We start from the raw sequence: 27,278 nt of genomic DNA, 5'->3' as shown, positions 1-27,278 counted from the left end.
TATGTTTAAAAGTTTAACAACATTAACTTTTGTTGGCCAAAGTTTGCATTTTGAAAGGAACCTACATCAGATAGCAGTCACAGAGAGATCTACAAGTCTGCATTGAATGAGGGGAAAAAGAAAAGTTAGGTGATTAACTACAACATAAATCCTTAGCAATTTTTGCTATTAAAATTTGCAAGAAAATATATGCACACCTTCTGAAGAATTTATTCCTAGGATAGTTTCTGCTAGAAATTGTCCTTATGAATAAGCTCACAACACAGCGAAGAGCAGTTCCAGATGGCTTCTGGGAGTTGTGTCTTGTTAGTGGCGTATGATTTCTTGATAATAGGAGACAAGAGCTGTCTTTCTGAAAAATACAAATCATTTTTATTGGAAATATGAAATGAAGTCATGCAAACCGAAGGGAATTTTTACAGCAGGTCCACCATTGCTGCAAGTGGAAGGCAAAACTGCGCTGTAAGTTTATATCACTTGACATAATGAGATCCTAAATGCACAAGCATCCCCTACTTGAAAATGAAACACAAGGGCACACTAAATGACTGTAATCACAAAAGATATTTTCCTCAGTGATAAAAACATGAGTTATGGAAAAGTACAGTTTGCATAGTTTGATACAAAGGCTATGGTGCAAATCTAGGGGATCTAATGATATGAACTGAAGTAAAATGAGTTACAAGACTGTCTTTTTGAAACCTGAGAAAATGGAAGAAGCGCAATAAAGGCCCTAAATCTGTCTTGTACAAATGTGTACCATGTGTGTTCTCTATAAACATCTGTCTCAGTGGTTAAATTTGGGATTTAATTTATTTAATTTAAAATACATTAACCTATATGAGATATTTTGAATATTTTTCTCCTTTATCCAATTGCAGCTATGTAAGTTAGATCTAATGTAAATTAACGAAACATAACTGAAACTGGGCATCCATACTGTATTGTTTCTTATTTCTTTCTCTGTCACAATATAAGAAATATAATTCTCAAAATTATAGTGGTTAATCTGGGCCCTAATCACAATTTAAATATTGATCTGGATTCTCCAGATTTCCTTCCCTCTCTTTCCTTCCCTCTCTTTCCTCCTCTCCTCTCTCTCTCTCTATAGATAGATAGATAGATAGATAGATAGATAGATAGATAGATATAGATATAGATATAAATATAGATATGGATATCTTCCTTATAACTGAGTCTATAACTAAGTGTTTTTATGCTATGGAGTTAAATTAAAATATAGCTTAATTCTGCAATCAGAAAACATGTAAGATGTTTAAAAACCTCATTGCAAAAGGCTCTCAGGAAATTCTTGGTGCTTAAGTGCAAGGGTAACATTTGTTACATGAAAATTATATCTCATTAGTCATATTTTCCATTAGCTTTATTTAAGCTAATTGAGAAGACAGGATCATTGGAAATACCTAATATGGAATAAACTTAAACATCAGTCACTGGCAAGAAAAATTTGTCATTAAGTCGTTATTGACTAGTGATAGTCAGATGCAAGAAAAGTGGCAGTCTGTTACAGTAAGCTTTTAGCATCTAACAACTGTGATTTGGGAAATGGGTAAGGCCACACAATTAGACGCAGAAAGACATGCCTTCATGACAATGGTAATATCTTATTCAGGCGCTTCGCCTACCAAAGATAGATAGATAGATGGATAGATAGATAAATAGATTGCTCTAGAACAGACAGGTTATTTTAATTCCTCCTTAAATTTTGGTACCATTTAGGAGATATTGAAAAACACAAATATCTAATTTTCTCTCTGGTTAAAAACTAAAAAAAGAGAATTTTAGACCAATTTCCCTCATGAACATTGATGTAAAAATAATCAATAAAATACTGGCATATCGGATTCAAGAGCACATCAGAAAACACATCCACCATGATCAAGTAGGCTTTATTCCAGGGATGCAGGGATGGTTCAACATATGAAAACCAATCAATGTAATCCACCATATAAACAAGCTGAGAAACAAAAATCACATGATCATCTCACTAGATGCTGAAAAAGCCTGTGACAAAATCCAATACCCATTCATGATAAAGGTTTTGGAGAGATCTGGGGTAAGAGGAACTTACCGAATCATAATAAAAGCAATATACAACAAACCAACAGCCAACATCAAACTAAATGGAATGAAACTTCAAGGCAATTCCTCTAAAATCAGGAACAAGACAAGGTTGTCCCCTCTCTCCATACCACTTCAATATTGCACTTGAAGTTCTAGCTAGAGCAATAAGACAACAAAAGGAGATCAAGGGGATACAAATTGGAAAGGAAGAGGTAAAACTCTCACTATTTGCAGATTATATGATAGCTTACATAAGTAACCCAAAGAACTCTACCAGGGAACTCTTACAGATAATTAACACCTTCAGCTAAGTGGCAGGATACAAGATCAACTCAAGAAAATTACTAGCCCTACTATATACAGATGATAAGAGGGCTGAGAAAGTAATCAGAAAAACATCACCTCACCATTTACAGTTGCCACACACACATAAAATACCTTGTGGTGATGCTAACTAAATAAGTGAAAGACCTGTATCCCAAGAACACTGAGTCTTTAAAGAAAGAATTTAAAGAAGACACCAGAAAATGGAAAGATCTCCCATGCTCTTGGATAGGTAGGATCAATGTAGTAAAAATGTCAAACCTGCCAAAAGCAAACTACAGATTCAATGCAATCCCCATCAAAATTCCAGCATAATTCTTCACATACCTTAAAAGAACAGTTCTCAACTTTATATGGAAAAACAGGATAGCCAAGACAACCCTGCTCAACAAAGCAACATCTGGAGGCATCACCTTTCCTGACTTCAAGCTCTATTATAGAGCTATAGTCCTGAAAACAGCTTGGTATTGGCACAAAAATAGACACGTGGACCAATGGAATCAAAATGAACACTCTAACATTAATCCACAAACCTATGTACAGCTGATTTTTGACAAAGAAGCTAAAATTATACAATGGAAAAAGATAGCACCTTCAACAAATGGTGATGGAATAACTGGATATTGGCATGTAGAAGACTACAGATAGATCCATTTCTATCACCATGCACAAAACTTAAGTCCAAATGGATCAAAGACCATCCAGCCATACTGAACCTGTTAGAAGACAGAGTGGGAGGTACCATTGAATGAATTGGTACAGGAGACCCGTTCCTGAACATAACACCAGTAGCACAAACCCTGAGATAGAAAATTAATAAATGGGACCTCCTGAAACTGAGTAGCTTCTGTAAGGCAAAGGACACTATCAGCCAGACAAAAAGGCAACCCACAGATTGGAAAAAGATATTCACTAATCTGACAGAGGGCTGATCTCCAAAATTTGAAAAGAGCTCAAGAAGCTACTCTCCAAAACACCAAAGGACCCAATTAAAAAGTAGGGGACTGAACTAAATAGAGAATTATCAATAGAGGAGTCTAAAATGACTGAGAGACACTTAAGAAGTGTTCAACATCCTTAGCCATTAGGGAAGTACAAATCAAAACAACCCTGAGACATCATCTTACTCCTGTCAGAATGGCTAAAATCAAAAACACCAATGACAGTTGATGTTGGAGAGGATGTGGAGAAAGGGGAACACTCATCCATTGCTGATGGGAGTGCAAACTTGCACAGACACTTTGTAAATCAGTATGAAGATTACTCAGGAAAATGAGAATCAGTCTACCACAAGACCCAGCAATTTTACTCTTAGGCATATACCCAAAAGATGCCCATTCATACAAGGATGTCTGTTCCGCTATGTTCATAGCAGCATTATATGTAATAGCTAGATTTTGGAAGCAACCTAGATGCCCTACAACTGAAGAGTAGATAGATAAAATGTGGTACATTTACACAATGGAGTACTACTCAGCAGAAAAAAAAAACAATGGAATCTTGAAATTTGCAGGCAAATAGATGGCACTATAAAAAAACCATTCTGAGTGAGGTAACCCAGTCACAAAAAGATAAACATTGTATGTACTCACTCATATATGGATTTTAGACATGGATCAGGGGAGTGTCAGCCTACAATCCCAGGGCAAGTGAGTCTGGGAAACAGGGAGGTTCCCAAGAGATATGCATAATACTCCAGAGAAGTGGAAAAAGGCAAGATCTCCTGAGCAGACAGGGAAGGGGAGAGGGAACCAAGAAAAAGAGGGGGGATAAGAGGAGGGTCGAAGACATGGGGGAGCAGGAAGGTTAAATCGGGGTAAGAATAGAGGAGACCAGGATGAGAGATACCATAATATTTGGGGTCATTATAGCTTTGAAGAGAGAGCTGACACTCGTGAGATTTCCAGAGATCTACAAGGATAACATGTAGAGGTGAAGCCTTCTCGCCAGCCTGGTTCCAGAGCTGCATCAGTCCCAATTGAACATACAGGAGACTATATTAATGATGAAGCTGTCGGCCGTTTGTTTGGTTTCTTACTGGCTATCTCTGACTTAAGTATTTACTCCATAATTATTAATCTAAGTATTTCTCTTACCGGAGAAAGGGTCTAGACTTCTTACCCTATGGTGGCTACATCATGGCCCCCTGTGTTTCTCCTTCCAGGAATTTGCCTCAACTCCTAGTCCCACCTATCTTGCTTCCCGTTTGGTCAACAGTGCTTTATTCAACAACCAATAAGAGACAGATTTACAGAATGGCATCTCCCATCATCTCCTCTTTTCTGTCTAATTAAAAAAAAAGGTTTTAACTTTAACATAGTCAAATTATATATAACAGAACAGTTATCCTGTAAGAACATAGTTAGAATATTTTGTTCATTAACATTTAGCAAGATTTAAAGAGAATATCACCTATCCTATCTTTGTGAGTCTAAAGTTCTATATGTAGCTTATCTTTTATAATAACTAAGGAAAACTATAATTATAACTATCTGTCTTCAACTCCATCAAAGATCACAGAAGGATAATATATAAACACTAGAATTGACAACGACATCTTGCTACATGGGCAGTCACCTGAAGTTCCTTTATAAAGTTGGGGCATCTATCTTCAGCCCATAGGCCACAGAAGTCTGGAAGACTTCTCAGCAAAGCAGGATATTTCAAAGTGTCCATCTGCATTGGCAGTCTGTCATTCATTTTTCTGTGTCCTGCAGAAAGTCTCGTAGACTCTTCCATGAAGCAGGAATCCTGAAGGACTATTTGAATTCAGCAGCCACTTTCCTGTGGTTCCTGCATGTCCAGTTTATACAGCAACAGTCAAGCAATCCAGTTAAGAGCAGTTTCTTGCCCAAATGGCTAATCTTGCCTGTTGAAAGCAAACTCCGTAACGAGTTTTTTCAATGCCCATCTTCCTCTCAGATGTAATTGATGTGCCAGGAGTAGACATTTCTCATTGTCAAGAAAAACCCTAAACCATTTTAAATGCCATTTTCTGAAGGTTTTTGAAAGGTTTGAAGACTGTCTATCTATCTCAAATATATCTCTGTATACCTAGAAAACCTAACTATAAGTTCTGACTATCATAAGTAACTATATATAATCTGTACTTAATTATGCATTACATTTTAAAAGATCAGTATAAGCAGAATACTTAATCAAGAGGAAAAATATACGCATCACAAAATTGACCTTGAATTTGTATCAATAAATGAAAAACATACCAATACAAAGTATTCATTTCCATACCATATTCCCCTATTACCTTTAAAAAGAGATTGATTGTGATCATTAACCAATTCTAAGCAACCCCATTTATATGTAAACTAAGATTTATAAACAATACAAATTTGGACTTCGATCACTCCAAACTGCTTCCTGCTGGATGGGGGTGCTGTTTATACCATGGGGATCATGACAAAACTCAGAAACCTTGGCCAAGTCCTTTTTTTGTAGTCTGTGTGGCTGCATCATCTTAGCTGTATTAATTGTTGGAACACCTGGCCCATTGCTTCCGGGAGTCTTTGTTTATCAAACCACAAAAGCCTGGAAGGAATCCACAGCTTTCCATTTTCTGTGGAAACGTAAACAAAAACTCTTTTTCCCAAGTAACCAGTCCTTATATTTAAAGTTAGAAGTCAAAGCATTTTTGAAATATTTAAGTTGGATTAATTCAGCAGCATTTATAATCAAGTATATTTTAGCAATTATTCCTTCCTTAGCCACTGAACAATTGAAAAACACAATAGTATAGAGTATCCAGACTGTGTATTTTCCATCATTACGTGGCTTATATTTTTCTATTTCTTTTACTTTTATTTATTTATTTATTTATTTATTTCTCTGAGAGAGAGTATCTCTGGAAATCCGCATGCCTCTGCCTCTGGAGCAAATCCTACTGGCATGTGCCACCACAGCCGACTTCTCTATTTATTTGCCACTATGCCGTTTCTTTTTCTCTCTCAATCCTATGCATATTTTTAAACACACTGTAAACCTTTAGAGGTTTTTCTTCATCCAAGCCAGACTTTACTGTAAATCTTTATGTTTTTCTGGCCAAGTGTCTTATCTGCTAAAAACCATGGCTGTTTAAACTGCAGTTTTTCCAAGATGGCAGGCGTAAGTTTGACTCCAGCTCACCACCTCATCTATGCTGACATCCAGCAAAAGCTGCCAGCTTGGAGATGTGGTCACTGCCACTTCACGCTGTACATACACACCTTCAGTTGTTAGGAGAGCCACTTAAAAGAAACTTGCTGGTTTTTGTTGGTTTTTTTTCCCCCCCTTATGCTGAGTCAGGAAGACTCCCTTAAATGAGCCATGTAATTCTCTGCTTGTCTCTAGCAAAACAGAACCTACCTGAGAAAATGCTGCTACCAAGAAGCTGTGCTTCTCTCTGTTCTTTTGTTTCTAAAATCTCTTTTAAGCTTTTGTCATTCTACGTAGAAATTCATATCCCATTTCTGACAACCATAGGTAGAGGTGAAACCTTCCCACCAGCCTGATTCCAGAGCTACATCAGTCCCAATTGAACATACAGGAGGCTATATTAATTATGAAGCTGTTGGCCGATTGTTTGGTTTCTTACTGGCTAGCTCTGACTTAAGTATTTACTCCATAATTAATCTAAGTATTCTCTTACCGGAGAAAGGGTCCGGACTTCTTACCTCTATGGTGGCTCCCTATGTTTCTCCTTCCCAGAATTTGCCTCGACTCCTAGTCCCACCTATTTTGCTTCCCTGTTGGCCAACAGTGCTTTATTCAACAACCAATAAGAGACAGATTTACAGAATGGCATCTCCCATCAATAACACCAACTGGAAAACTAAGTAATAGCCCCTACCTGATGACAAGGATGATGACTACCTTATATGAAATCCTAGAACCTTCATCCAATGACTGATGGAAGCAGAGACAGATACTCACAGCTAAACACTGAACTGACCCCCTGGAACCCAGTGACAGAGATGGAGGAGTGATGAGCAACGGGGTCAAGACCATGCTGGTGAAACCCACAAAGACAGCTGACTGGACAAGGGGGAGCTCTTGAACCCAGACTGATGGCTGAGAGGCCAACAGGGGACTCCATGAATGTAGTGTCAGTGAGGAGGTCTCAGAAATCTCTGGGGTCTTGGGTAGTTGATTAATGTTCACCATGGCATATAAATGAACTTTGGGAGCCCATTCCACATGGAAGGATGCTCTCTCAGCCTGGACACATGGGGAAGGGCCTACGTCCTGCCCTGGATGAAATGACAGACTCTGGAAATCCCCCCAAGGAGGGCCTTATCTTCCCTGGGGAGTGATGTGAGGATTGGCCTGGGGGGGTTTGGAAAGGCTGGTTGAGGGACAGGGAGCAAGCTGGGATTGACATTTGAAGCATGCATGTTTCTAATTTAAATTTTAAAAAAGAGGAAAAAAGAAATAATAATTCTTAAATAAATTCCTAATTTATAAAACAAAATGGTGGCATCTAAAAAAAAACTAGAACCTGTGGTATAAGTTTGGGTGTGATCATTTTTTTTAATTTAATATACTCTCTGACGATTTTGACGCAATGGAATTGTGATACATGAGTTTTTAACTTCATGGATGATTCTGCATCACCCCTTTTGAGCTTATCAAAATCAGAATATGCTTCCATTTGCACTAAAAGAAGTATTAACCAACATTTAAAAGACTGACTTGAGCCTTTATGCAAAGGGTGTTTTGTTGCTATTTCTTGCATTGCTGGAATTGATAACAATTTTTATAAAATTCACTAAGTATTATAAGAAGGCAATGATTCTAAATGATTCTAATAATAATACATAATGCTTAGTCTTAAATAGCATTACACTTAGAAGTTTATTTCTTTTCTCAACCTCATCTGTCCTCACTGAATGAATGAAGGTCTACAAATAGTAAAACCTAATTTTATGACACTAAATGCTACTTAAGAATAGAGAAAGTCTCAGTCATGAACAGGCACACACACACACACACACGCACACACACACACACACACACACACACACACATACACACAGAGGAGAGAGAGAGAGAGACCTTCATGTCCCTGTAGACATTTGGAAGGCGTCAGCAGTCAGCAGTAGCAAAATGACAGTTCTAATTATTAAAAGGACTCTTGTGCACAGAGTACTTTAAAATAAGATGCCGACAGGCATGCAATATGTTAACTGTGTAACAATCTTTTCTTTCAAAAATAAATGAAATTCTGAGGAATATTCCACTGGTTTTCATCAAAACACCTCTCAGCACCCCGATGACATTCACTTTCTCACACATTCCCGTGGAATTACCAATAAATTCTTATTTCATGAGGGATCTCTACTACCCAAGATGTATTTTATTATTATGTTTGTTCAAGAAATTCCATTTAAATCTGACTGCAAAATGTTCTGTGCTCTTGGTTTCTTATGTTTTATATAATCACATTTTTAGAAATTCCCAAATAACTTATGGTTTCATAGACATGCTGTGATTATAATATAAATTTTAAAAATGTTTCAAAAATATATTCCATTTAGTCCCAAGTACAGATAAACTTTGCCCACTAAAGGTGATATTGTATTTATGTTTTAACATACATTTCTAAATGCATAATTATTCTACACAATTCTAAGTTAAATATCTCATTATCTCTCCCAGATTAGTGTAAATGGCAGATGTCAAATAGAAGCAACAGTGTCAGAAAGAGAAAGGAGTGGTTTAAATTGATCCAAAAAGAACCAAGAAGTTGCAGGTTACCTGGAAGTGACTTTGAACTCTGTGTTCAATAAAGGGAAGAAGGGGATCTAACAAAATAATTGTTCAGAGGCTGGGGCTTAGGGTGTGGCTCAGTGAATAGACTGCTTGATGAGCATATGAGCAGCTTTGGTTTGATGCCCAGCACTTCATAAACCAGAGTGTGGTGTTACACAACTAAAACCTCAGCAGTTGTGGAGGAGGAAGCAGAAGGATCATGGAACTGAAGATCATCCCTCCATTCATACTGAACTTGAAGCCAGCTGTGTTACATGAGACCCAGTTTCAAAAATCAACTATTTTATATGAGATACTTGCAGTTGTCCTAATTAGGTATACACAATATGAAAACTCACCATCTTTGAAACTATACAGCTATGAACAGGAGGCTGATGGGGGAACTCCTTCTGTGTATATGTTTGTCCTATTGGTTGATAAATAAAGCACTATTGGCCAATATGGAAGCAAGATAGGTGGGTCTAGGAGTCTAGGAGGATTCTAGGAAACAGAGGCACAGTCAGTCACCATGTAGGACACCAGAGGTGTAAGAGGTCCAGACCCTTTCTATGGTAAGAGAAGACCACATAGAAATACTCATAATAGCAGTTATGGGTTAATAATTAAGTCACAGCTAGCCAGTAGGAAACCAGAGCAAATGGTCAACAGCTTCATAATTAATATAGTGTCCTGCGTGTTCAAGTGGGACTGATGCAGCCCTGGGACCAGGCTGGTGGGAAAAATACAAGTTAAAGGAGGCTACTGAAATTCTCAGCCAACTCCATGTGCCAGGGAAGTGGCCAACATTCTCTTAGAAACAGGGCAGCCCCAGCCCAAACATGAGTTTTCATGCCTCCATTAAATGCAGGCTGCCTTCCCAACCCAGTCAGGAAAGGAATTTAAATATGATTTTTTAATGCCAACCCTTCCAGCTCCCAGGCAAGCTTCTTTCTGCTGGGGCCAGATAACTGAGAAGAAAATCTACACTCAAAACGTTATCTCTGGGAGCAGAGGCAGATTTCTGAAGGATAAATAAATAATAAGCAGTAACTACTAACAAATGTGGCTATTTACTGTGTAAATGAACTAAATTGTCTCCGTGTTTTTCTACCATTACATTTTCCTGTGTGTCAATCAATACAGAATATAAATTAAAAGCATCCCATTTAAGGATCTATATGCTGGATCTTATACTCAGATACAATGCCAAGTAGCTCTGATCTTACTTGCAAAAAATGTTTGATATAAAAGATATTGAATAATTTATGCAATATTTTGAAATTCAATGTACTATGAAAAATTCTTCAGACAGTTTGATGTGCTAAATTCTTTGCATGCCTCAGTATTTTATGAGTCCATACTCCAAAATCTGTTAGCATGGGACATTCAAAAGACAAATGCCATTTTAATTTAGAAATTTTGAATGAAAATAAAAGAAGCTTTTTGATCAAATATTTTGACAAAATTAAGAAGGATGGTATGGGATAACTTGTATTTCAACCCTTCAGTGCTCAGAAGCAACTCACAATGAAGGAGGAGCCATACTCAGCCTGACAAGTTTTGAACACTGGGGGATGGAGTACCACAAGCACACCACTGGAAAAACCTAGTGCTTTCTACACTGCCTCAAAGGTAGAAGGATACATGACTTTTCATTTTATTCAGATCTTTTTTATTCCAACAATGACTAAACTTATATCCATGAACACACAATTCACAAAGCAAAGGCTACAAACAAACAAATAAATGATACCGTATTTCTGCATACACTTAACAGCCAAATGTTTGGCTGCTTGAAAACACTATTAGTGTTTAATTGAAGCATACAAAGAACCAAGGGAAGACTTTGACTGCTAGATTTCTTAATTCTAGCAAAAGAAATCACTTGAAGGTGTGTCAGTGAAATTTAAGCTGTAATAAGGGAAATGGTATACTCTCAGGGGGTCACACCTGCCTAAGCCATTGCCCTCCGGGTGCTGGACAGGTGAAACACTACACCCCCACAATCTGGCATTAGGGCTTATAAAGCAGGCTCAATACATTAACACAGCACTGGAAATCAAATGACCTTTGCAAGGAATTATACTCAGAATTCTTCACTGTTCTGTGAGGATTAAATGAGTGTATGTGCACTCAAGTTTGGCACTGATATTTCCTAAAATATCAGTGTTTCTCTCTCCCTTCCCACATTCTCTCCACTTTTATTTACGGATCACAAAACACTTATTTAGACTAATTTGTTATCACTTTACAAATAATAGAAGTGAAAACTGAGAGATTAAATACCATTTCTTACATGGTATTGTGTTGAACATAGAAACCAACACTCAACAAGACCAGCCTGATTGTACCATGAAGATTTCAGTCTTCTACAGTGTGCCCCACCCTTGCTGTCAGCCGCAGAGCACTTATGAAGAACAAAGCAGCAGATCCCACAAAGCCTGAACCCTTCTGCCCCCGGTGCCTTAGATGTGTCTGTGTTGGTTTTCTTTCTGTCATCTGAATTTGGAACTGAAAATCACATTCCACCTTCCACAGAAGAGCATTGACTGCTGTTTCCATTGTTTCTTGCTTTGTCTTTTCTCATCACCAGATTAAATGATGATCACAATTTAGGGAGAAAAATCAGAAAAAAAAACACTGTCCATAATTCTGCCTCTTAAAGAATGACTAATACTGCTTTGTTCTTTGCTTTCTCTACTGTTACAGTACTTTAAAGTATTCTGTATTTCTTTACAAAGTTAATATACTAAGAGTTGTTTTGCAAGCGTTTACACAAATATTGATTACAAAATCTTTGTATGCTTAAATTTTAATGAAAATGGTTTCCTAAGATATTTAAAGCATAATTTATCCACACAGTCCCATGGAGGTCTATGTTAGTCATTTCATTGGAATACTGGTCTAGGGGGCTGGTATTCTCTCATCAATTCATTAGGCAAGATGAATTGGATACTCATTCCATTGAACTGCTGAATAACAGTAAGAGCATCAAGATGCAGCCATTTAAAATCCTGCTCCAAATACAAGGAATGTCAAATGTACAACATTCGTCTTTAAATGATATACTGTTTAAAATTCCCTTGACATTTACCTAGCATCAAATTTCTCTTTAAACCTATAATGGCTCCCTCTATTATGGCATCTCTTTTCTTGCTCTCCTCTATTTCTCCCCTGACTTGAATGTGAGTGTCAGTGAGGAGGCCTTGGCAATCTATGGGGCCTCTGGTAATAGATCAGTATTTATCCCTAGCACGCAAATGGACTTTGGGAGCCCATTCCACATAGAGGGATAATTCTCAGCCTAGACACATGAGGGAGGGCCTAGGCCCTGCTCCAAAAGATATGACAGGCTTTGAAGATCCCGTATGGAAGGTCTCACCCTCCCTGGGGAGTAGAAAGGGAATAGGATAGGGGTTTGGAAGAGTCATGGGAGGAAGGGACCAGGGGAGGAGAAGAGGGAGGGGGAACTGGGATTGACATGTAAAACAAGATTGATTCTAATTTAAATAAAAATTAGAGAAAGAAAAAAATCTCTTGATAACTCCTTGCTGATATTTCAGATTTTCTGAGGATTGCTGATACAAATTTACAATCTACTCCAGATACTACATCTATATCAGCAGTTTAAGAGAGCTTCTGGGGCTGGAGAGATGACTCGGTGGATAAAGAACTTGCTGTGCACATGTGAAGAACTTGTTTAAGTCAGATATGTATGTCTGTAATTCCAGTGCTTCCATGGTGAAATAGAAGACTGAACTTTCCAAAGGCTTGCCTGCCAGCCAGCCTGTAACATGCAAAGGCAGCCAACAAGAAACCCTACTTCAAATAAGGAAGCTCTGACCTCCACATATAAGCCATAGCTCACACAGTCTGTATTTATTTACACACATGCAGGAATATAAACACACACACAAGCACAATAGGAAAGATTATTTCCCTTAAACTAACAAATTATTGATAACTCTGAGTTATTTATAAGAAACAATTTTCTCTGGTTCTTATATCTGACATCTGTAATATCTGCATATATCAAATCAGCACACATATACCAGTGCCTTCTATCAGCCTTTCCAAAGAGCATGAATTTCCTTTAAAAAATATGGCATTTCTATGACATCATACTATCAACTCTACACCAAAGAAAATAAATTCTACTATCATCCAAAGTAGACTCCTTACAAAAAAATGGTTACAGGCTTTGTCTCATTGCTGCCTTTGGTCTATTAGTCATGTTCTCTCCTTGGTCCTTTAGGAAATTGATCTTCAATAGTTCAGGTGAGTCAACAAGTAGATGATCCCATATTCATATATATCTTGAGTATGCTTCTCCTCATCAGATGTATCTCATAAGAATGTAACACTGAGACATACTCCTCCATTCATTACATCGTAAGTCTATGACTGCTAAATTAAAGTCACAGGAAATGGATAAGACTGAGAGTCTATCAGCTTTATTGCCCAAAATGTGAACCACAGGAGTTAGCTTGTCCCAGAAGTCAAAATAAACATGCCTACTTTTACTCCTTAAAAACGTACCAATATAACCAACCCATTCTACCATAGGTAGCTGCAATGATTTTCTGTATCTCTCCACATTAATTACTTGTGTTTGTGATCAAATACTATGATCAAACATGACTTGTGGGAGAATTTATTTTGGCTTATGGTCTAGGGGGAGAATCCACAATGTTAGGGAGGACTGCTAAAGCAGACAGCTGGGAAATCACATCTTCAGTCTCAAATATGAAGGAGAGACCAAACTGGGAGTAGAGTGAGGGTATAAATTCGCCAAGCCTACCACACCTCCACTGACATACTTTTTCCAACAGGACTCCACCTTCTAAATATCCCATAACCTCTCCAAATGGCATGGTTAACTGGAGACCAACTGTTCAGATACCTGAGCCTATCAGGGTCATTTCTCATTCAAAATACACATCTCCACAGCCATATAAACATCGTAAACTCATGATGGAAAAGGTAGATTCAAGTATACAAATTGTTCCAAAGATAATCCAGTAACTGAAATGTGTCACAAAACCGGAATGGAAAAATGTTTCCCAGTGAAGATAAAGACAAGTGATATAGGTTAGAAGAATACGATGATTTAAGACCTTATATGGGTACCAATCAGGATCCAAAGAATGATGAGGAGATCTCTACATCAAAGAAATAAGATTTCCCCTTGGTAGAAGGTAATAAGCAGATACGACTACATTGTGGCCTGATGCATTCTGCACATGATTAACTCATAAAGATGTACATTGTATCCACTACTCATTGTTTTTATAGCCCAGACTAGCAAAAGATTATTTATGAATTCTTCTTTTCTCTTAATACTGCTAAAAGCATATTCTAAACAACACAAACAACTGCTTCTTTAAAATGTACTTTTCTTTTTACATTTATGACGACAAAGAATTGCATTTCATTATGACACTTTTCAAAGGAACTCTGGCTGTATATCGCTCTTAGTTACCCACCATCCCTCCCAGGCAGTTGTGCCCTACCATTTACCACTCTTCCAGTTTCATGTCACACATGTGTGAACTTTAACCCTCACCTGTTTTGTCAGCGTCTCTCGTTATGGTCAGCTGTCTAGTACCATCGTCTGTATCTACTCTCGTAACCCTCATTTAGGAACATACAACTGTTACATGTTAGGATCTACATGTAAGCAAGAACAATTCTTTATCTTTCTGAGATAGTCACCCCACTTAACATAATCTTTTCCAGTTCTGTTCATTTTCCTGTGGATTTCATATTTTCATTTTTCTTCACAACCAAGTAAAAATCTATTGTACATATATGTCACATTTTCACTATCTATTCTTCTGTTTATGGATATCTAATTTGGTTCTTTTTTCTCCTTGCTGTGAGTAAAGAAGCAAGGAATGTGGGTATGTAATTATCTCTGTGATGAGGTATTAGTCCTGTGGGTATATGCCCAAGTGTGCCATAGCTTGGCCATCTGGTACATCTGATATTTTTAGCATTTTGAAGACCCTCCATACTGATTTCCACAGTGGTTGCATTGGTCTGCACTAGCAAGAATGCCCAGTAGATAAAATGCACTTTTAATCTGACTGTACTCTTGGATACTATCATAAAATACTAGTTGAAGATGTGTTACATTCGTTTATGCTGTGGAATATTTGATTAGTGATGGAAAAATATGGTACATTCTTTTTGTTGCATTTGTTTAACTCTGTAAAGCTGTATTACTTAGACTGTCTAAAATACCTGATTGGTCTAAAAAAGAGCTGAATTGTCAATAGCAAGGCAGAAGATGGGGATAAGTGGTGCTGCCAGGCAGAGATAATAAATAGAAGAAGAAATCTAGGCTCTAGAGAGAAGAGGGTGAAGGGAAGAGAAACAGGGAAGAGGATGCCAGGAACCAGCCACCAAGACACACAGCCAGGCATGGAGGAAGAAGGAAAGAAAGAATATAGAATTTTTAAAAAGTAAAAAGCTCAAAAATAAAACATACTTAAAGATTAATGGGATAATTTAAGTTAGAAAACTGACTGGAAACAAGCCAAGCTAAGGCCAGGCATTCACAAGTAAGAATAAGTCTTGGTGTACTTATTTGGGAGCTGGATGGTGGGTCCCCAAAAAGGAAAAAAAAATAGTAACTACAGGATGCTTTCCTCATTACTGTTAGTCAAAGACCCACAGAAGACAAACTGCTTTGAGAGACAATAATACCAGAAAGGCTTCCTGAGTGGGTGTTGGTAGCACATGCCTTTAATCCCAGCACTCGGGAGGCAGAGGCAGGCAGATCTCTGTGAGTTCGAGACCAGCCTGGTCTACAGAGAGAGTTCCAGGACTGCCTCCAAAACAATACAGAGAAACCCTGTCTCAAAAAAAAAATACCCAGCCATCTGCAGTACACGGGCAGATTGTCACAAACTTAAAGAACAGGTGCATTTCTAGCTATAGGAATGACTCACAGTATGAAAGGAAATCCCATATTCCATAGGGACACGCGGCATCTGGATATTCTAATTTGGGGAACTTGTTAAACGTAGTGCCCTGATGTGGATTTCTGTTTACCACCTCAGTGAGCCAACTTGCCTCATAAAGTCAAGTCCTGTATGGAATTGGTCATTTTCTAATAGAATTTTATTTTTTCTATTGAATACTTAAGAGGTTTTATTTTTATTTATTTATCGACTTAGTTTGGATAGGCTTTCTCAGAAATGTGTATGTGAAAGTCCTCTTCTGACACACAGGGTCCTAATTCAGACACCACCAATACCCCTAAGTGAGTGAAAAATGTCACTGTGATGCCTGTGTTACACAAATCAGTGACTATGGCTGCTTTCATAACTCTCTGCAGTAAAGAACAATTTAATATCTTAATGCTTCATTTTACAAGTGACCAATGAAACAAACACAGTAAAGGACTGACTTTACTGGGAAATGTGGCAAAAATAGAAATCTGAGAAATCAACCCTGTGACTAGATATCTTGATTCATAAATAATAGTCAACTTGCTGCAGTATTGTACACAACCGCCGCAAGGTATGCTGAGAATTTCACTTCACACTCTGCTGAATAAAATGGCTTTTCTGCTTACTTCATTTTTGTACAACTAGGTACCGAGAATCCAGCCGGGGTAAATCCTCTTTAGAGAAAATTTCCCAAATCACCTAATCCTAGACTTTTTTCTCCCTGGAAAAGCTCAGAATCACTTTCATCTATGATAAGATCAGCTGATGTAGCAGGGAATGCTATACTGTCTCAACCCATCCAGGGTCTAGGCAACTCATTAGAATAGCAAGCAAATTTCTGCAGGCAGGCACTTCCAGCTTTCCAGAAGAGGAAGGAAAGGAAGTCTGAACGGGAGAAGGAGAGGAAAGGGGAAGGAACTGCTGAGGCATGGCTAATCAGAAAGGACACTTCGTGCATATTATGCAACCTTTGTGATAATAAAATTGGAATCGAATTGCCTACTCAAGCCACTCGAGGCATTCAGCATCTTTAATTTTTAAAGTTATGAAGACACTTGACACAGAAGGGGATCAATTATCACGAGTTTTTGTGCAAATACTTACTTAAGCCATGCAGTGGGTCAGAGGCAGTAGAGAGACTGCAGCTTGCAGCCACATAATGGCAGCTAATTACACCACTCCGTGGACCATCTCCAGTGGGCTCAGTTGGCAGTAATGGTCATGGTTGATTTATTTGGATTCATTTTCAGGGGCCTGAAGTTATAATAAATTTATGTATTTGCTGAAGATAACTGGTTTGGATCATGAAACCACCACAACATAAAAACAAAAGGGATTCCTCCAGCTGACTTGTTAGGAATTCAAATCCCTGGGAAAAATAGCTTGGCACCACATTATATATTTTATATGTGGAAGTTTAATATTTATTTAATGAGGTTTCACTAATCATTGCAGGAGAAAACTCTTTAGTGAGGTTCCAAATACCATATTACTTTTAGAGTAAAAAAGTCCTCACTACCTAACTTCTGTAGTATGTCTCTTTATGGCTGTGTGTGGAAGGACTGTTCCTTGGCATTATTTAGAAGGGGTGGCCTCACACTCTGATGGAGTAGAGGTATCTGGCATTTGATAGAGACAGCTGCCACATTGGATGTATGCAGGCAGATGAGAACAGTATGGGATGGATATTAGAGGCCTTTACTTCATGTAAAGAAATACATTTTTTTACTTTCTGTTAATAATTTAGAAGACCTTCTTAGGCACTGGTTGGTTTCTGGATTATTAAACTCAACCTGGGGGTTCTTTAAGTTTTATTTTGATTTATGTATGTGATTGTATGCCATAAGTGAAAAGTGCCCCAAAGACCAAAAAAAGAAAAAGAAAAGAAAAAAAAGGCATCAGATCCCCAGAGCAGCAGTTACAGGTAGTTGTAAATAAATCAAGTGGTAGCATTGGGAATAGAACTCAGGTCCTCTGGAAGAGTACTAAGTTCTCTAAAGTGCTTGAGCCATCTCCCCAGCATCCAAATTCAAATTTTACAATTATTTCTACTATACTTCCTGAGATTAATCAGCTGATTGAGTAGGAACCTCTCCTCTCCACGTACCTTTTCGTGCCATCCCCATAAAGTCTTGAGACAATAATGTCACTTCCATTGTGTAAAATGAGAGAAAAAATGCATATTGGTCTACTAGACAAGAAAACTGAACTGCAACTTCGAGTTCAGGAAGAAGTGATCAGAAACTAAATTGAGTGCGGCTAGACTTGTGATGGGCAACAAAAAGACGGAAACTTCCCCGGCTGCCTCAGTTTACTTGAGGAAAAAACCTGCAAACTGTTTGCATCACTACCTGTGACAACGGCCTAAAGCAGACAAGGTCTGTGAAGACACACCACTTCTTAACTTCTACTTCTTAGCTCTTAACACTTTGTCTGTCAAAAAGTAATTCATTCATAATGAATGGGTTGCTTTCTCTTCACATTCTGCCTTAATGTGTATTTTAATCTTAGCTCATTCCCTACAAAAATAAACCCATCAAGTAGTGTGTTCCAGAGTCTGTTGCAAAGACAGCAGCTTCAAGGGACATAAAGTCTTGCTGTGAAAGATGTTATCGGCCTCAAGGAAAACAGATTTCAGTGGGACCTCCGGTGTAGCCCCCTGTACAACGGAAGCATGGCACAGATCTCTGTCAGGTGACATGGCACTGGTTCCGAAATGGAGATAACTTTCAATGTGCCATAGGTCCCCAGGAAGCTACTCACATTTCAACGACCATTCCTTTGCTCCCTTGAATCTAATAACAAAACAGTGTTCTGCATTAACCCATAGAAAAACATAAATATCCCTGTTTACACATTCCATGTAGGCAATGGTATAAGAAGGGCCTTGATTCATCTTCTAGGTGAATATTAAAATATTATTAATTAATATACAACAATAACAAGCAAATAACCCTCCCTGCCCCCCCAAAAGTGATTATTCATTTAGAATTTCCTGTCTTCATCTGAAGTTTTTTATTTATTTCTGTTTGAAATTCGGAGTGTGGTTGGATGTGAAAACAAACATTTACACAATTCTCGGTGATTGATAACCGGCTCAATAGTGTACAAATGATTCTTTCTACTTCATACCAAGCAGTGGGAGAATTACGAGGCTGCCATTCCCAATGGATATTTAATCAATATGGTTAGCAAAAGTAGTTTCTCTTTGTTTTATCCACTCTGTGGTCTGCATGGGCATATGAGGCTGTTAGATTTGGGATGGGAACTAACAGCATTACATGCTACCGAAAAGCAACTGCCTGAGCAATTTTCCTAGGGCAGAGCCAAAGCAAAGTGGGGGACCCGCCACCCCCAACCTCTCTGTCAGCCACATGAGGGTAACATTGCCACATCTTCTCCACAGGGCAAATTCTGTGACAGAAACCAGCTCCCACGGCCGATCTTGAGTGGCAGCATCTTAAGTATGGAAATTAAATATTAGATACTACATACATTGGTTTTCTTTTCCAGGATTAGCAAAAGAAGTGATTTTTAGTAACACAGGTATACATGCTTGACCTTATCAAAAGGAAATCCCTTCTGACCAAAGAGAGATGTCCAATGTTTGCAAATCCTATTACAGCATTGTGGATCAGTGTTTTAATATAAAACCAATGAAAACAATAGCCCCCAAATCACCTAGAGATTTCCTTTACCAGAAACATAAACAAAATATAGTCGGATGCCTGACCCTTGAGAAGCAAGTGCCTCATTTTCCCTTCTTAAGATGTTATAAATTTCAAAAACCATACCTTCATTTGCAAAGAGATAATGAAATGGAAGAGCCCACATGCAAGTAAAGCCTTCTATATTTCAGAAAATATTTGAAGCAACTCGATGTACATCAAATAATTACCCAAACTTAACTTGGTTTTTTTTCAATAAAATGTCAACGTTTAAAGTTAAAATTCATCCTCAGTCTCTGGGATATCCAGCCTCTGGTTCCTGGCCATCCAGATGCTGTTTGACCCGTTGCTATCACTGGGAGTGCTGCTCTTTTCTGAAGGGAAACTGAAGAGGAATTAGAGGATCTGGGAGAGGTGGAGGTGGGAGGGAGGGACTTGGAGGAGTGCAGGGTGGGGAAACTACAGTTGGCATGTAATCTATGGAGAAGAATAAATAAATAAGTAAAAATTAAAACTGAAAGATACATAACCTTTATAGTTATTTATTTGACATTTTTATGTATATTGGCATTTTGGTACTTTGGAATCTTTCAGAGCTATTATCTTTCTCATAGGTTTTAAAAATACTTTCCCAAAACATAGGCTAAAATTTAACACTCCAAGACATTAAAAGAGCATATATTCCTTATGGAAAGAAATAATAGAATCCTAAAGTTGGAAGATCCTTTTAGCAATGATCTAATGCAGATCCTCTAATTTCTATAAGGAAAATAATGAGGTTTGGAAGAGATGAATCATTTAAACTGACTAATCTTTCTATCTTGAAATATTTTTATTGCATAAGCTTCCTAATGAAATAAAGATTAAAACACATTATAATCACCTTTGTAAAGAACTGAGTGTCTAAGAAGACCCGAGTACAGAATGTGTAAAAGAGAAATGATTTGAAACAATTGGCTTGCTCAGGTTCCCAAAAGCAAGTAGATGATAAACTCAAGCTGAGATAATTGGAAGAGAGTTTAATATATGAACTGTTTGCCAAACTACGGGCAAAATACAAACATTACAATAACCAAAGCATCAGAGTCCTTCTTGTACCTGTTGAAAGAAGCTCACATTTATTTCTCTTAGAATAAAAACCAACCTCCCTGATTAAGTAGCAAGCAGGGGAGGCAAAAGCATGGAGCTCATTAAAGAAACAGATGATTCATGGTACCGAGATAGGCTTTATTTCAGAATGGATGCATAGTGCGAAGGCCTGTGGGAACCTCTGGAATGGTATTTTGGTGATGCTAATGCAGACTGAACTATGGGCATCACATACACTAAATACTCTCTCACGGAACTAAACTCAGCATTCCAAATGGAATTTTTACGTTCAAGAAAGAGCTTGGGTTGTGCACCAAATATCTAATGGACAAATGGAATTTACCACCGAGGAGCATTGTAAGGGTCAGTGGGTGTAAAATCACTAAAAGAAAACATCAAAAGCAAGATGAATTCTGGGTAAATCAACAAGATCCATGCTGAAGGTAACCCTCCATCCAGTCGCACTCCGCATCCCCTTAAATACCCAGCAGTGTATCATCCTCCAACCCAGCCCTGACATATTCATGTGTGCCATGCTTCGTAAATTTATCTACACAAATCTCTGGTCCACTGTTTTTATTCTGTTATTCTATCTCTTTCTTGTGGTTATTTAGTATTTTATTTCTTCCACAGGAATCCACACGAGAGGCAAGCCAACTGAGTGAAATTTGTCTCCCACAAAAGTAGAATCGGCTAGACTTCTGGGATCCTCATGTGATTTTTGCCTCCCCCGCTCGCCCCCGCCACCCCTTACGACTGCAATTCTCTCTCGTTTTCCACCACCCAGATCATTTTCAAGTTCACACGACATTTTTCTTAAGATTTTTTTGCATTTATATATTTATTTGTGTGAGAGCTGAGAGCATGCTCATGCCACGGAGGACCTTTGGAGACTGACTAAACCAGCAAAAGAAAAAAAGGGGTGTGTAGCAAGAAGTCCAGTGGGTAAAGAGACTTGCCACCAAGTGTTGAAATTTGTTGAGACTACATTGATTCCACAAAACTTTAATTCCTATTTCCAAGGAAGTTAAAGACAACAGCTTTAACTTCAATCAGTTAAAACCCTGTGTGAGACAATCTATAAAGTCATGAACACATGTTACATGTAACAGAAACTCTTTAAATGTTAAATTATCTTAATAACAATAATAATAATAATTTTTAAATAACCATGGCAAGCTGATAATTTATTGCAGAAAAAAGATTAATGAAGCAAGATGGGGGTCCAGGCTATGCTACAAGGAATTAAGAAGAATAATGATGCCACCTTAGAGTTCCCTGTGTCATTAAAGTGTTCATTAGTGACAAGATGGTATTATTCTCATGGTTGAAGAATATTTATTTTCATAAATCAAATTGGGTTTTCCAGAATAAAGATACATGTTTTAATAGAGACCTTACTTTTTAAGAACTTGTACATAATGAATCATATATTTGGGAATCCAATGGGATTTTTTTTTAAATACAATAGAACTAAGATACAGTTTAATGGATATTTGAAAATCTTTTAGAAATTTTCAAAAAGGATCACCAATGAATTATGACCTACACAAATGATAACAAAGTAGAAACATGGACAGACTAACATGTGAAAATACTGTTCTAACTTTGAAAAAGATATGCAGAACCACACAGAATAACCCAGAGTAAACCACATAATGTTTCAGACATTAGTCCCCATGATAAAAAACTAGCTTCATTTTTAAGTTGATTAAATATGTATGAAAGCACAAAAATTAATCTAACAAAAATGGTTCACTTACCTCACAGATTTAATAAGCACATAACATTGTCTTTGGAAAGTTTTACAAAAGCTTAAACCAGTTAACATTTTCTGTGAAATCTATCTGTCTCCCACATGCTGTCCCCCCTTGGAACCAGGATAATGCTAAAGATGAGGTAATATTACTCTTCCTAATGTTTTACTACATATGGGTAGTTAATATATCCCTGTATCTCTGCATGCAATATGTATGATATTCATGATACAGTGTATCAGTTTTTTCAGGGTCATTATTTCCTCTATCCACTGTAATTGCTGTATATAAAATTTTCCATTTATAATAGATATTGAGGTTGTTACTGTTTCCTTACTGTAAACAACAATGTTGCATTGAATTATTTTATGTATATTTTCTTGTGCCCATATGCAAGAGTTTTCCTCAAGTAAATACTACACTTAGAATGCTGGATCCTTGTCAACTCAACTAGCATTACTAAATTGTTCTCAAATCTTACATCAGTTTATACAATCACTTTGTTCCACATTCTTACTGGTACATAATACTGTCAGAATTTTTGAGTGTTTATCGTTCTGATGAATGTGAAATCAAATAACACTGTTTAGATTTTATTTGAAAGCCATTGTTAAGACAAATTTTCAAACAAACGTCTTCTAAGCAATCCATTACTGGAATGTGGAGTTGAGGTAGCCTGCTAAATTTCTATTTAACCCACATTGTACCTATATGGAATGTTATATACAATATATTGAGTTGTCCAAAGGATAACAAGTGAAACATGGCAGACTGCCCGTTTTTCCCCCAAAGAGGGAATTGTTGTCTCATCCACTTTCTCTACTCCTAAAAGTAACCAAACTTCTACCAGGAGCTCATTTAAATGGCTCAGTCCTTTTTTTCATAGATGAGTCCACGATATTTACCTCATTTCTAGCTGCCCCTTTCCTTATTAACGTATCCTGTGTCCCCAGTCCATCTCCTCATCTGTGGCTTCTTCTATAATTATTACTAATACATATACACACACCCACGATCTTGAATTTATTCATGTTGCTTGTTAAGTGTACATGTTCAGGTCTGACCACTAGTAATTGAATAACCAAGCAGTGGAATTGTTCCTGAAGAAAAATAATTTTCCATCCTTCTGCAGCAACTGGCCCATAGCTCTTCTTCTAAAAAATGACTCTTGTGAGATTTCCTACACACACACACACACACACACAGCATGTTGAATGGTGTGTTTATTAGGCAGGTCTTCCTTAAGCAGCTGTTTTGTTGGTATTTCACACATTAGGGTTTCCTTTCATATAGAGAAGACACAATCTCACATCCAGCATCCTAATAGTACAGACCTTTTTTTTTTCAAATGTATTCTTCTCTTGTATAATACATATTGGCCTCAGTTTCCCCTCCCTTCACTCTTCTCAGTTCTATACCCATCCCTATTTTTACCCCTGACCCACTCCTTCTCCGTTTCTCTTCAATAAAGAACAGGCCTCCCCAGGATATGAACTGAGTACACCACAAATTACAAAATTACTGGGCACAAACCCTCATATGAGAGCTGGGCAAGGCAAACCAGTGTGAGGAAAAGGGTCCCAAGAGCAGGCAATGAACAGAGCCCACAGAACCAACTAAGTATGGCTCAAAAGGATGCACAGAGACTAGAGCAGTAGTGATAGAGTCTACATGGGTCTGCATCAGGTCCTTTGCACTATGTTGTGGTGGTTTAGCTTGGTGTTTTGTAGAACTCCAGGCAGTGAAAGCGTGAGTGCGTCTGATTCATTTTTGTACAAACCTTGTAAAGTAAACTTACACTTTTGTAAGTTCTAGTTTCCTTAGACATTCTTGTTTTCTTCTTTGTTTCCTCCTCCATTTCCCTTTCCTTCCTGTCTTGGGGTTCTCTTTCTTCTTAAGAAAAGGCCATTTAGAGTTTTGGGTCATTCCAAGCCTATGACTTAACTAACCACTTTGCAAGACAAGACAAAGATTCAAACTTCCTATCTTGGCAAAAACTGGACAACTTCATTATACTTCCTTCAAAGATTTAATAATGCTAATGCATAGTACTTTGTCCTAACAAACTGAATTTACTTGTAATCCCAGATCCTTTGGAGTTGGAGGCAAGACAATCAAGACTTCAAGGTTTGCCTGAGCTACAGAATGAGTTCAAAGTGAGCCTAGGAAAGCTAACAATGTCTGTCTAAAAATACAAAATAAAACAGGGGCTAAGAAGATAGCACAGTAGTAGTGGATTTGCCTGGTGGGAAGCTCAAGATTCCATCCTCAAGTACCACAAAAATGAAAGAAAAGTAGAGCCTGACTTCTTATATTCTAATTGTGATTCATATTTCCAATATAGTCACTGTGCTGTTTGCTCCAAATCAAATTTTCTACAAAAATATCTTCGCTCTTATGGTTTATTCGTAGGAAATGGTTTTAACAAAATGAACAATTTTTATTAAGATTTCCTTTATCAGCACAGCAATAGCTACATGAATATTATTAGTATATTTCTGTTTCATTGTTAATGTTGATTCCCACATAATTGTGTATGCATAAATTCATTACTTTACAGAAATTTTTAACTTTCCTAGCACTAAGATTATTTGAGAAATTATATATAAGGTTTAAATTCTTATGAAACAGTCAGAATTAATGCATTGACTATGGATACCAAGACTCTTAGTCTTTGTTGTCAACATGAGTGGATTTAGAATCACCATAGAAACACATCTTGGGGTTTCTTGTTTTGTTTTAGTTTTGGTTTTGGTTTTGGTTTTGGTTTTTCAAGACAAGGTTTCTCTATATAACACTGGAACTATCTCTTTAAACCCAACTGACCGCAAACTCACAAAGATCCACCTGCCTCTGCTTCCTTAAAGGCATGTGCCACCACCACCTAGACTGTATAAAAAGTTTCTTTTTTTTTCTTTTATCGTTTTTTATTTTAATTTTAAATAGCTTGTTTTACATGTCAATCCCAGTTCCCTCTCCCTCCCTGCCTCCTGCACTCCCCTTATCCCCCAGCCTCCCACCCTATTGCCCAATCCTTCCACATAGGGGATATCTAGAGTCTGTCATTTTACTCTGGGTAGGGTCCAGGCACTCCCCTAAGAGTCCAGGCTGAGAGAGCATCCCTCTTTGTGCTACGGGCACACGATGACTGTTTGTATTCCAGGGATAGACACTGATCCACAGCTCAGGGCCCCATAGGTTACCCAGGCCTTCTGGCTGACACTCACATTTGGGGGGTCCAGATCAGTCCCATGCTGGCCTCCCCACTGTCAGTCTGGGGTCCAAGAGCTCTCCCCTGTTCAGATCAGCTGTCTCTGCTGGTTTTGCCAGCCCATTCTTTGCCAATTTGCTCATCACTCCTCTCTCTGTCAAGTTTCACTAAGAGAAAACCTGCCCTGAATGTTAATGGCATTATCACATGATCTGGAGTCCCACAGGGACCACAGAATGTCAGCTGGCCACCAGTAATCGCCTCCCTCTACCTCTCTCTTGCAGGGTGACCATTGCCCTCAAGCTCCTGCCTCCATCATATCACACCACCATGATAGTCTGTATCCTCAAGGATGACACTAAATAAATCCTTTCTTAAATTGTACATTTGTCAAATATGTTGTGGTAATAGGAAAAGCCACTGTGAAAGATATATTGGTATTCATCTTAAAAGGCCTACTTTTTGATCTTTATGTTTTAGCAAAATACCAATAGCAAAATTAAATATTTTACCTTACACTTCTCTTTTAATACAACATGAATATTCTTTAGCAATTATTAGCAACTTATTTTTATCATGAAAATAAAACTGTTGCCTGAATTTCAAGTCCCTCAACAACCTCACTCATTGTAGTTGTATCATCCTAAGTTTCAGTGAAATTTCTTGGTGATTTCTTAACCACTACAACTTGTTTTTCCCCATTGGTGCAGTACTACAACCTTTCATGAAAATTTTTCTTTTGCTAACAAACATATGTTTATTTAGTGTCTTAAAACAACATAAATTCATTTCTTATTTTTCTAAAATTCGAAGTTCAACACAGTTTTCAATGAAGTTAAATAAAACTGCTTTCAGAACTGCACTCACGAGATGGTTAATACTGACAATTTGATGTGATCTGGGTATTGAGAAGATAAGCATTTGAGTATGCTTATCAGGAATTATCTTGAGTTTATTGATGTCAGAAGACCCACCACAGCTGTGGGTGACACTATTCCAAAGAAATGAGTAAAAAGTCAATAGCGAGTTAAGAAATTGCATTCATGACTCTCTGCTTCCTAACCACAGATACAATATGCCCAATGACCTCATGCCCCTACCAGCATGACTCTCTCCCATACAGACTCTGAGCCAGAATACATACCTAATCCACCACCTCCCCCATCCTTAACTCCAAGAGTCCACTCACACTGATTGACTTGGGAGTCTTCCTCTTCCATATATGACTTTTTTACATTTTCAGTTTATTTTTCATTTATTTTTATATACTTTATTATAAAATAAAACAGAAAAAAATCACGTAGCAACAATAATCAGGCCTAAAGTCTATACAGCTTAAAGAAGTTAAATGTAGTTAGAAGTGGCATTTGAAACAGAGTCTAGGGAGCTTTGCAAATTTTATTCTTTCAGTATCACGTATATTTGATGTACTTATTCACAT

At 37.7% G+C, this 27,278-nt stretch overlaps 1 protein-coding gene across 4 annotated transcripts in view; it reads right to left on the bottom strand.

Annotated features, from left to right (window-relative positions):
* Positions 1–27,278, bottom strand: part of LOC101826278 (casein kinase 2 subunit alpha' interacting protein) — a 146,326-nt gene that overhangs the window by 70,061 nt on the left and 48,987 nt on the right. For all 4 annotated transcript variants that reach the window (XR_005878890.1, XM_040750605.1, XM_040750604.1 and 1 more), the window contains exon 2: positions 198–352. The gene's annotated coding sequence lies outside the window, so the exon portion shown is untranslated. The remainder of the gene's footprint in view (positions 1–197; positions 353–27,278) is intronic.

Source organism: Mesocricetus auratus, unplaced genomic scaffold, assembly GCF_017639785.1.
Source record: "Mesocricetus auratus isolate SY011 unplaced genomic scaffold, BCM_Maur_2.0 Super-Scaffold_100008, whole genome shotgun sequence".
In the NCBI taxonomy this organism is placed as follows: domain Eukaryota; kingdom Metazoa; phylum Chordata; class Mammalia; order Rodentia; family Cricetidae; genus Mesocricetus; species Mesocricetus auratus.
The sequence above is the reverse complement of the archived record's forward strand: the minus strand, read 5'-3'. Positions and strand labels throughout refer to the sequence as shown.